Source organism: Macaca mulatta, chromosome 3, assembly GCF_049350105.2.
Source record: "Macaca mulatta isolate MMU2019108-1 chromosome 3, T2T-MMU8v2.0, whole genome shotgun sequence".
Taxonomy (NCBI): domain Eukaryota; kingdom Metazoa; phylum Chordata; class Mammalia; order Primates; family Cercopithecidae; genus Macaca; species Macaca mulatta.
Window position 1 is genome coordinate 53,440,343 of NC_133408.1, and position 9,658 is coordinate 53,450,000.

The window sequence follows — 9,658 nt, forward strand, 5'->3', positions numbered from 1 at the left end:
TACTTGGGAGGCTGAGACAGGAGAATCGCTTGAACCCGAGAGATGGAGGTTGCAGTGAGCCAAGATTGTGCCACTGTACTCCAGCCTAGGCAACAGAGCGAGACTCCATCTCAAAAAAAAACAAAAACAAAACAAAACTAAGGCCAGTTGCCCAGTAAAGTGAGGCCCAGAGGCAAAGAACAGCTTGGTGTGGGCACTTAGGCCAGCTATTCCAGGTCTTCTAGAGAAATATTTTCACCCCTTTATGTCTTTAAAAATTATATTTTAATTTTTTTAGACAGGCTTTGTTGCCCAGGCTTGTGCAGTGGTGCAATCATAGCTCACTGCAGCCTTGAACTCCTGGGCTCAAGGGATCCTTCCCATTAGCCTCTCAAGTAGCTGGAACTATAGGTGCAGGCCACCACATGGAGCTAATTTTTAAATTTATTGTAGTTGTCCAGGCATAGTGGCTTGTGCCTATAATATCAGCACTCTGAGAGGCCAAGGCAGGTAGATCACTTGAGGTCAGGAGTTCGAGACCAGCCTGGCCAATACGGTGAAACCCTGTCTCTTCTAAAAATACAAAAAAATTAGCTGGGTGTAGTGGTGTGTGTCTGTAATCCCAGCTACTCAGGAGACTGAGGCAGGAGAATCACTTGAGCCCAGGAGGTGGAGACTGAAGTGCCGAGATCCTACCACTGCACTCCAGCCTGGGTGACACAGTGAGACCCCATCTCAAAAAAACAACCTTTCTCCCTGTGGCAAGAAAAAGAAATTTTTATTTTTATTTATTTATTTTTTTTGAGACATGGGGTCTCGCTGTGTCACCCAGGTTGGACTTGAACTCCTGGCCTCAAACTCCTGGCCTCAAGTGAAACTCCAGCCTTGGCATCCCTCAGTTCTGGGATTACAGGCTTGAGCCACCACGCCCAGCTGATTCATCGGTCATTGGCTTGGCTCATCCCAGAGTGATGAGGTCTTCTGACTCTAGAATTGGAGTCCTCTGGGAAAGAGGCAACAGTGGCTACCGAGCCTTGGTTCTTCTTTTTGAGACAGAGTCTTGCTCTGTCACCCAGGCTGGAATGCAGTGGCATGATCTCAGCTCACTGCAAGCTCCACCTCCTGGGTTTAAGCGATTCTCCTGCCTCAGCCTCCTGAGTAGCTGGGATTACAGGTGCACACCACCATCCCTGGCTAATTTTTGCATTTTTAATAGCGATGAGTTTTCACTATGTTGGTCAGGCTGGTCTCAAATGCCTGACTTCGTGATCCACCCGCCTCAGCTTCCCAAAGTGCTGGGATTACAGGCGTGAGCCACCACGCCCGGCCAAGCCCTGGTTCTTTGTTCACATCCTGGCAACACATGAAATCTCTGACTCAACTTATTTGGTGGCTATGCTTCGGCTTGAGAACAAAAGTTTCAAAGAGCAATGAAATGTTACTTAGCTTGGACTTTTTCTCTGTTTCATGAAAATGATTTAAGTCTTGTGTGTGCTTGGTCGAGGATTCTGGAAACTGAATCTTAGCTTACTCATATAGATACATATATATATTTTTCTCTCTAACCTGGAGACAAAAGAATGGTTGCAGGGAGGAATGATTGGCTCATTGTCATGAAAGCATCAGAGAAACTTTCTCAAAGGGAATTAAGTTTTGAGAATAAAGGAAGGGTGTTCCAAGTATAATAGATTGTATGGGAGCAAGGTCCCGCCACATGGAAATGCCATGTACAAAGCTAAACAGGTGGTACAAAGCACAGGACATGGTGTGTTGATATCAGGGATGGTTGAATCTTAGGATCTAAGGAAGGAGTGGTGAGAGATAAGGCTAGAAGTCGAGAAGTTTCTTGTAATAGCAGACCCAGGATTCATTCTTCCAACAAGCAATTTTTTCAGCCTCTATTCTGTCTTCTGTCCCAAGGGCTGTGGGTGTGTAAATAAGACTTGTTTTTTTGTTGTTTTTGCTTCAAGGAGTGTAAATTCCTCCCACAAAACCTGGAGGGGCTTGCATCCCTCCAATGGTATCAGAGAGTGAATAGAGAAAATGTCCTGCAAAATGGTCACACGATCACTGCTGTGTTTTTTGTTGTTGTTGATGTTGGTTTTTTGTTTGTTTGTTTTTGTTTTTGAGACAGAGTCTTGTTCCATCACCAAGGCTGGAGTGCAGCAGCGTGATCTTGGCTCACTGCAACCTTCTCCCCCGGGTTCAAGTGACTCTCCTGCCTCAGCCTCCCGAGTAGCTGGGATTACAGGTGCCTGCCGCCACACCCAGATAATTTTTGTATTTTCAGTAGAGACAGGGTTTCACCATGTTGGCCAGGCTGGTCTCGAACTCCTGACCTCAAGTGAGGCCCACCTCGGCCTCCCAAAGTGCTGGGATTACAGGCATGAGCCACCCCTCCCAGCCCAAAGCTGTGTTCTAGAAATGTCAGTGATGCTGGTATGGAGGATGGACTGGAGGCAGGAGACCCTAGAAGTGGAGAGTCCATTGCAATGACACAATCAAGAGAATATTTGACTGGGCATGGTGGCTCATGACTGTAATCCCAGCACTTTGGGAGGCCTAGCCAGGAGGATCACTTGAGCCTACAAGTTCGAGACCAACCTGGGCAACATAGTGAAACTTTGTCTCTATTAAAAAAATAATAGGCTGGGTGCCGTGACTCATGTCTGTAATCCCAGCACTTTGGGAGGTCAAGGCAGGCAGATCACTTGAGGTCGCGAGTTCAAGACTAAAAATACATCTCTACTAAAAATACAAAAAATTAACCAGGCATGTTGGTCCACGCCTGTAATCCCAGCTACTTGGGAGGCTGAGGCAGGAGAATCGCTTGAACCCAGGAGGCGGAGGTTGCAATGAGCCGAGATCATGCCACTGCACTCTAGCCTGGGTGACAGTGCGAGCCTCCATCTCAATAATAATAATAATAATAATACTTGAGGCAGATTGGGAGGAACAAAACCAGGGGATAGAATTGGAAGTTGTTCAGAGCTAGATTTCAGAAGTACATTGGGAAGAACTTGGTAATATTTTATAATCAGTTGGTCACTGGAGGTTAGGGATAAAGGGATCGTCAAAGTGAGAAAGGTCTTGAGTTGTAAGGAAGAGATATACGACACAATATACCAAGACAGGTGATACAGAAGGGAAAATAAGTTTTCAGCAGAAAGAAGAAGGAGGGTTTGGAAATGTTGAATTAGCTGTGCCTGGCGTTCTTACAGAAATATGTCTGGTAGACAGCTGGATGTTGTCAGATGTTCAAGATCCTCTCAGGTAGGGTTCAAGGTATAGATTTAGAAGTCACAGGGGAATTTCTCCAAGCAGGGTGAGGAGGAGGAGCTTGAAATGACAACATAGTAAACAGCACTCAGAAAGGAAGGAACAAGACGGAGAGTGTGTGGTGGGGAAAAATGGGAGTAGACAAACTTGAATGAGAAACTGGTGAGGCCGGGCACAGTTGCTCTTACCTACAATCCCAGCACTTAGGAAGGCTGAGGTGGGAGGATCACTGGAGACACTAACTTTGAGACCAGTCTGGGCAACATAGCAAGATCCCGTCTCTATAAAAAACACAAAAAAGTATCTGGTGTAGTGATGTGCACCTGTGGCCCCAGCTACCCAGGAGGCTATGTTGGGAGAATCACTTGAGTCCAGGAGTTCGAGGCTGTAGTGAACTATGATTGTATTACTGCACTCCAGCCTTGGTGACACAGCAAGATCCTGCCTCAAAAGAAAAATAAGGAAGGAAGGAAGGAAGGAAGGAAGGAAGGAAGGAAGGAAGGAAGGAAGGAAGGAAGGAAGGAAAGGGAAGGAAGGAAAGGGAAGGGAAGGCAAAGAAGGAGGGAGGGAGGGAGACAGAGAGGGAGGGAGGGAGGAAGGAAGGGAGGAAGGGAGAAAGGGAGAAAGGAAAAGAAAAAGGGAAAGGAAAGAAGGGAGGGAGGGAGGAAGGAAGGAAGGAAATGGAAGGGAAGGGAAAGAAGGAGGGAGGGAGGGAAGGAAGGAAGAGAAAGAAAGAAAAGGGAAAAGAAAGGAAAGAAGGGAGGGAGGAAGGAAGGAAGGAAGGAGGGAGGGAAGGAAGAAAGGGAAGGAGGGAAGGAAGGAAGGAGGGAGGGAGGGAAGAAAGGGAAGGAGGGAAGGAGGGAAGGAAGGAAGGAGGGCGGGAAGGAAGGAGGGAGGGAAGGAAGGAGGGAAGAAAGGGAAGGAAGGAAGGAGGGAAGGAAGGAAAGAAGGGAAAGAAAGAAAAAGGGAAAGGAAAGGGAAGAAAAGAAGGGAAGGAGGGAGGAAGGAAGGAAGAAAAAAAAGGAGTGGTGAAAGGTAATAAAATCCTTGGAGAGATCTAATCGCCAGACAGTGAGAAAGGATATTGGTGGCTAAGGCAGGCCACGTCACTGTTGGGATAAAGACCATGGTCACAGACTGAGGGATAGATAACAGTAATTCAGAAAATGATATTAAGAAGCTAGCTAATGGTGATAACTAACCTTTAGGCTAATGGCTTGAAAGACAGGAAGGGTTGAGAATAGGAATTTTTAAAAACGAAAAGTGGCTGGGTGCAGTGGCTCACGCCTGTAATCCTAACACCAGAGGAGGCCAAGGCGGATGGATCGTTTGAGCCCAGGAGTTTTAGACCAGCCTGGGCAACACGATGAAACTCTGTCTCCACAAAACATACAAAAATTAGCTGGGCATGGTGGCACACACCTGTGGTCCCGCTACTCAGGAGGCTGAGGTAGGAGGATCACTTGAGCTTGGGAGATGGAGGTTGCAGTGAGCTGAAATTGTGTCACTGCACTCCAGCCCACGCAACAGAGTGAGACCCTGTCTCAAGAAAAAAAAAAAAAAAAAAGTGACTAGCCTTACTGTTGAAACGTTCCCAGTGCCATCAGGTGGGAATTTTGACAAAATCATTGTTTTTCTTGGGTAAATCTGCTCAAATGCTGGTAATAAGTGGAGTAGGCTTCTCAATATACATCTCCCATTCCTGTCTGCCTAAAGTCTTGTGTTATGTGATATTATATGTAATATCTATGAGCATTGAAATACCTGGAGTGTTGAGTACTCTCTGAAAAAAATTAATTATGCAGAGAAATGGCCTTTCTCAATTAAGAAAATGAGTGCAGGTGAAAACCCTGCTTCTCCTTTTTTTTTTTTTTATTTTTAGGCTACGGTACCGTGACATGATCACAGTTCACTGCAGCCTTGAACCCCTGGGCTTAAGCGATCCTCCTGCCTGAGCCTCCCGAGTAGCTAGAACTACAAACACATGCCATGATGTCTAACTCATTTTATTTTATTTTTCATAGCGACGAGGTCTTGCTTTGTTGCTCAGGCTGGTCTAGAAATCCTGGGCTCAAATAATCCTCTTGCCTCCGCCTCTCCAAGTGCTGAGACTACAGATGTAAGCCACTACATTTGGCCCAAACTCTGCTTCTTGACTTTTGTGGCCATCAAAGGCTCTGCCTCTTACTAGTCATGTGACAATGGGCTAGCTACTTATTCTCTCTGAGTCTCAGTACTCTTATTGATAAAACAGCAATAATATCACATTACGAGGATGTTTCTGGAGACATGCATTGTGCACCATTAATTTTCTTGGAGCCTGGCAGAGTTAGGCACTCAATAAACGTTAGCTCCCTCTTCCCCACCCCCTACCTGCATTTGATCACCAAGCATTTGATTACTTTGGCCTGAGCCAACTCCCTTAACAAATGTTTCCACCTTAGATTAAAATTAATTCAAAGACAGGGACGGGCAACACATCCTGTAAGGGACTAAGAAAATGGCATTAATTTTGCAAATTAATAAATATGCAAATGGCAGCTTTGCATAGACTAGGCTATATAAGCAGGAGTTAAATTGTGCTGTAAATTATGCAGTGCCATATGGAGCAGATACCCTTGACTTCGCATGCAAGGCAGAGACAGCCGAAGCAGCCCTTGCTGTAATGGCTTCTGAGAGTGAGTGGCACGTTCGTCCAATGGCAAGCCTGGTGCTGAGTCACGCAGCTGATTCTGGAGTGGCAGTGGGAGCCCCATGGCGAACAGGCTGCAACCCAGCTAGTGCTGAGAATAGTCTGGGAAAGAACACTCTGTTGTAGTCACCAAGAGGATGGTCACCCACCAGCTCATGTGAGACAGCCACTTGTGCACTGATCACACCGCTTGGGGGAGGTGGCAGGATGGGAGGGCTCTCTTGGGTTCCCAGAGCCTGAGCTGGTATCGCCACCATTCCAGCTTCAAGGCAGGTGTGACTGGCCTGGGGAAATGTGAGTTGCTGCTAGATTGATACATCAATCATTAAGAAACAAATAGTCTAAGAACGGTCCAGGTGTTCTGCATTTTGCTAAATAGATGCTGGAGGGCAGCAGTTTCTTGTTATGATTATTCAGCAGTATCACCCAGGGAACTTTTTAAAAATATATTCCTGGGCTCCTGCTTCTGGAATTCTCATGCAGCAGGTCTGAGCTTGGATCTGGGAACCTGTTTTCTGTTTTTGAGACAGGATCTCACTCTGTCACCCAGGCTGGAGTGCAGTGGTACGATCATAGCTCACTGCAACCTCAACGTCCAGGGCTCATGCAATCCTCCCACCTCAGCCTCCCAAGTAGCAGGAACTACAGGTGCACACCGCCATGCCTGGCTAATTTTTGTGTATTTTTCTAGAGACGAAGTCTTCTTATGTTTCCCAGGGTGGTCTTGAACTTCTGGCCTCAAGCAATCCTCCCACCTCAGCCTCCTGAGTAGCAGGAACTACAGGTGCACACCACCATGCCTGGCTAACTTTTGTATATTTTTCTAGAGACAAGGTCTTCTTATGTTTCCCAGGATGGTCTTGAACTTCTGGCCTCAAGCAATCCTCCTGCCTTGGCATCCCCAGTAGCTAGGATTACAGTGTACACCACGACTGTCTAATTTTCAAAAAAAAAAAAATTATAGAGACAGGATCTTGCTATGTTGCCCAGGCCGGTCTTGAGCTTGTAACCTGAAGCCATTCTCCTGCCTTGGCCTCCCAAAGTGCTGGGATCCACTAGTATTTTCAATGTGGCCTCCCCCTCACACTTCTGCAATAAAAGAGGTTTCACTGCCGTATGGTTCTGCAGGCTGTACAGGAGGCATGGCGCTGGCATCTGCTCAGCTTCTGGGAGAGCCTCAGGAAACTTACAATCATGGTGGAAGGCAAAGGATAAGTAGATACTTCACGTGGCTGAAGTAGGAGCAAGAGAGAGAGGGCGGAGATGTTATACACTTTTTAAACAACCAGATCTCTTGAGAACTCTGTCATAAGAACGGCACCAAAGGGATGGTGTTAAAGCATTCATGAAGGATCCACTCCCATGATCCAATCACCTACCACCAGGCCCCCCTCCAATATTGGGGACTACAGTTCCACATGAGATTTGGGTAGGGACACAGATCCAAACCATATTACCTGGACTTACACACTTGGCATGATGGAAAACACCCATTCATAAAACCACACAGAAAACAACGCCTGCACAACTGTGGCGCTTACCATACAAACGCAACACTGCAGTAGAAGCTTGGGCTTTGCAGTTTTCATGAGGTGCCAACAAATCCTGCTTGCTTCACGTTCAATGCTGGAAACTTCGACATAATTCCTCAAGTCTCGGTATCTTTAACTGTAAAATGGGAATGATTAAAAAAGACATGATCCCCCAGAGCAACTAGAGGGTTAAAAGAGGAAACACGGCCCGGTGCGGTGGCTCATGCCTGTAATCCCAGCACTTTGGGAGGCCAAGGCGGGTGGATCAGGAGGTCAGGAGATCGAGACCACCCTGGCCAACACCGTGAAACCCAGTCTCTACCAAAAAATACAAAAAAGTAGCCGGGCGTTGTGGTGGGCGCCTAGAGTCCCAGCTGCTGGGGAGGCTGAGGCGGGAGAATGGCGTGAACCTGGGAGGCGGAGCTTGCAGTGAGCCGAGATTGGGCTATTGCACTCCAGCCTGCGCGACAGAGCGAGGCTCCGTCTCAAAAAAAAAAAAAAAAAAAAAAAAAAAAAAGAGGAAACACATTCTTTTTGTTTTTGTTTTTGTTTTTGAGACGTAGTCTCTCTCAGTCGCCCAGGCTGGAGTGCAATAGCCCAATCTCGGCTCACTGCAAGCTCCGCCTCCCAGGTTCACGCCATTCTCCTGCCTCAGCCTCCTGGGTAGCTGGGACTATGGGCGCCCGCCACCACGCCCGGCTAATTTTTGTATTTTTAGTAGAGGCGGGGTTTCACCATGTTGGTCAGGCTGGTCTCAAACTCCTGACCCCAGGTGATCCACCCCCCGCCCCCAGCCTCCTAAAGTGCTGGGATTACAGGCGTGAGTCACCGCACCCGGTCTAGGAAACACGTTTAAAGGCAGAAGGGGTTTAGCGAGCTAATGAGGTGTTTTAAGTGATTAAGTAATTAAGACTATGTCCTGAGCCCGATCTGCCTCTATAAAACATCCACTGAATCCGGCTGCTGTTTCCATCCTCCCAGCCAACCCTCTTCTACTTGGCAGGGCTTCATATCCTCTCTAAAGCCTGAGATCCTGCCCCTCCGCATCTCATTTCCGGTGATAAACATTTCCATGGATCCATGAGAGCTGGCTGTGTTTGCCATCCCTGGAGATATCTCATTTTACAGCTGGGCAAACCCCAGCATGCACAGTTCGTGTCTTTGAAAAGTCGTGCCGTTATAGAAATGTCTGGGCAGCAGGTGGCAAAATGGTGTTGTTATCGTAACCACATAGATAATCACGCCTTGCTACTAATCATTCTCCATCTCTTTCGTGTTTTGTAATTTACAAGGGCCTTCCACGTCCATTACCCTGCCCAACCCTTCCAGCAACCCCTGTGAGGTGACTGAGTATGGAGATACTGGCCATGCCCTTGGACAGCACGCTGTCTTTTTCAAAGCACTTCTACTCCCATTATCTCACTGGACCTCCCTCACACCCTCAGGAGATGGAAACTGCGGGAATGCTCAGAAGAAGAAACCAGGAAACAGAAAGAGCACTTACTGGGGAAGATCCCATAGAGCCAATGACTGCATCCTGGCCTGGACTCAGATGCAGGTTCCCCTAACACCGTGTGCTGATTCCTAGACATAAAATCCACCTCTGCTACTACTCCTTTCCTAAACAAATGGACTTTTTTTTGTTTTCTTTTCTTTTCTTTCTTTCTTTTTTTTTTTTTGAGACAGGGTCTCACTCTGTCACCCAGACCGGGTGCAATGGCACGATCACGGCTCACTGCAGCCTTGACCTTTCCTGGCTCAAGTACTCCTCCTGCCTCAGCCTCCCAAATAGCTGAGACTATAGGCATGCACCACCACATCAAGCTATTTTTTTTCCTCCCCCGCCCCCACTTTTTTTTTTTTTTTTTTTTTGAGGCAGAGTCTCACTCTGTTGCCCAGGCTGGAGTGTAGCGGTGCGATCTCAGCTCACTGCAACCTCCGCCTCCTGGGTTCAAGTGATTCTCGTGCCTCAGCCTTTCGAGTAGCTGGGATTACAGGCACGTGCCACCATGCACAGCTAAATTTTTTGTATTTTTAGTAGAGATGGGGTTTGCCATGTTGACCAGGCTGGTCTTGAACTCCTGACCTCAGGTGAACCACCCACCTCAGCCTCCCAAAGTGCTGGGATTACAGGAATGAGCCCCTGCACCGGGCCACATTTTTTAAGCTATTATAA

At 47.3% G+C, this 9,658-nt stretch overlaps 1 long non-coding RNA gene across 1 annotated transcript in view; it reads right to left on the reverse strand.

Moving 5' to 3' along the window:
• Positions 1 to 1,436: 1,436 nt before the first annotated feature.
• LOC144340073 (uncharacterized) overlaps positions 1,437 to 9,658 on the reverse strand; it is a 151,289-nt gene continuing 143,067 nt past the window's right edge. Inside the window, exons 5-6 of the long non-coding RNA XR_013415786.1 lie at positions 7,492 to 7,618; positions 1,437 to 1,901 (exon numbers count right to left, since the gene is read on the reverse strand). This is a non-coding gene — a long non-coding RNA (uncharacterized LOC144340073). The remainder of the gene's footprint in view (positions 1,902 to 7,491; positions 7,619 to 9,658) is intronic.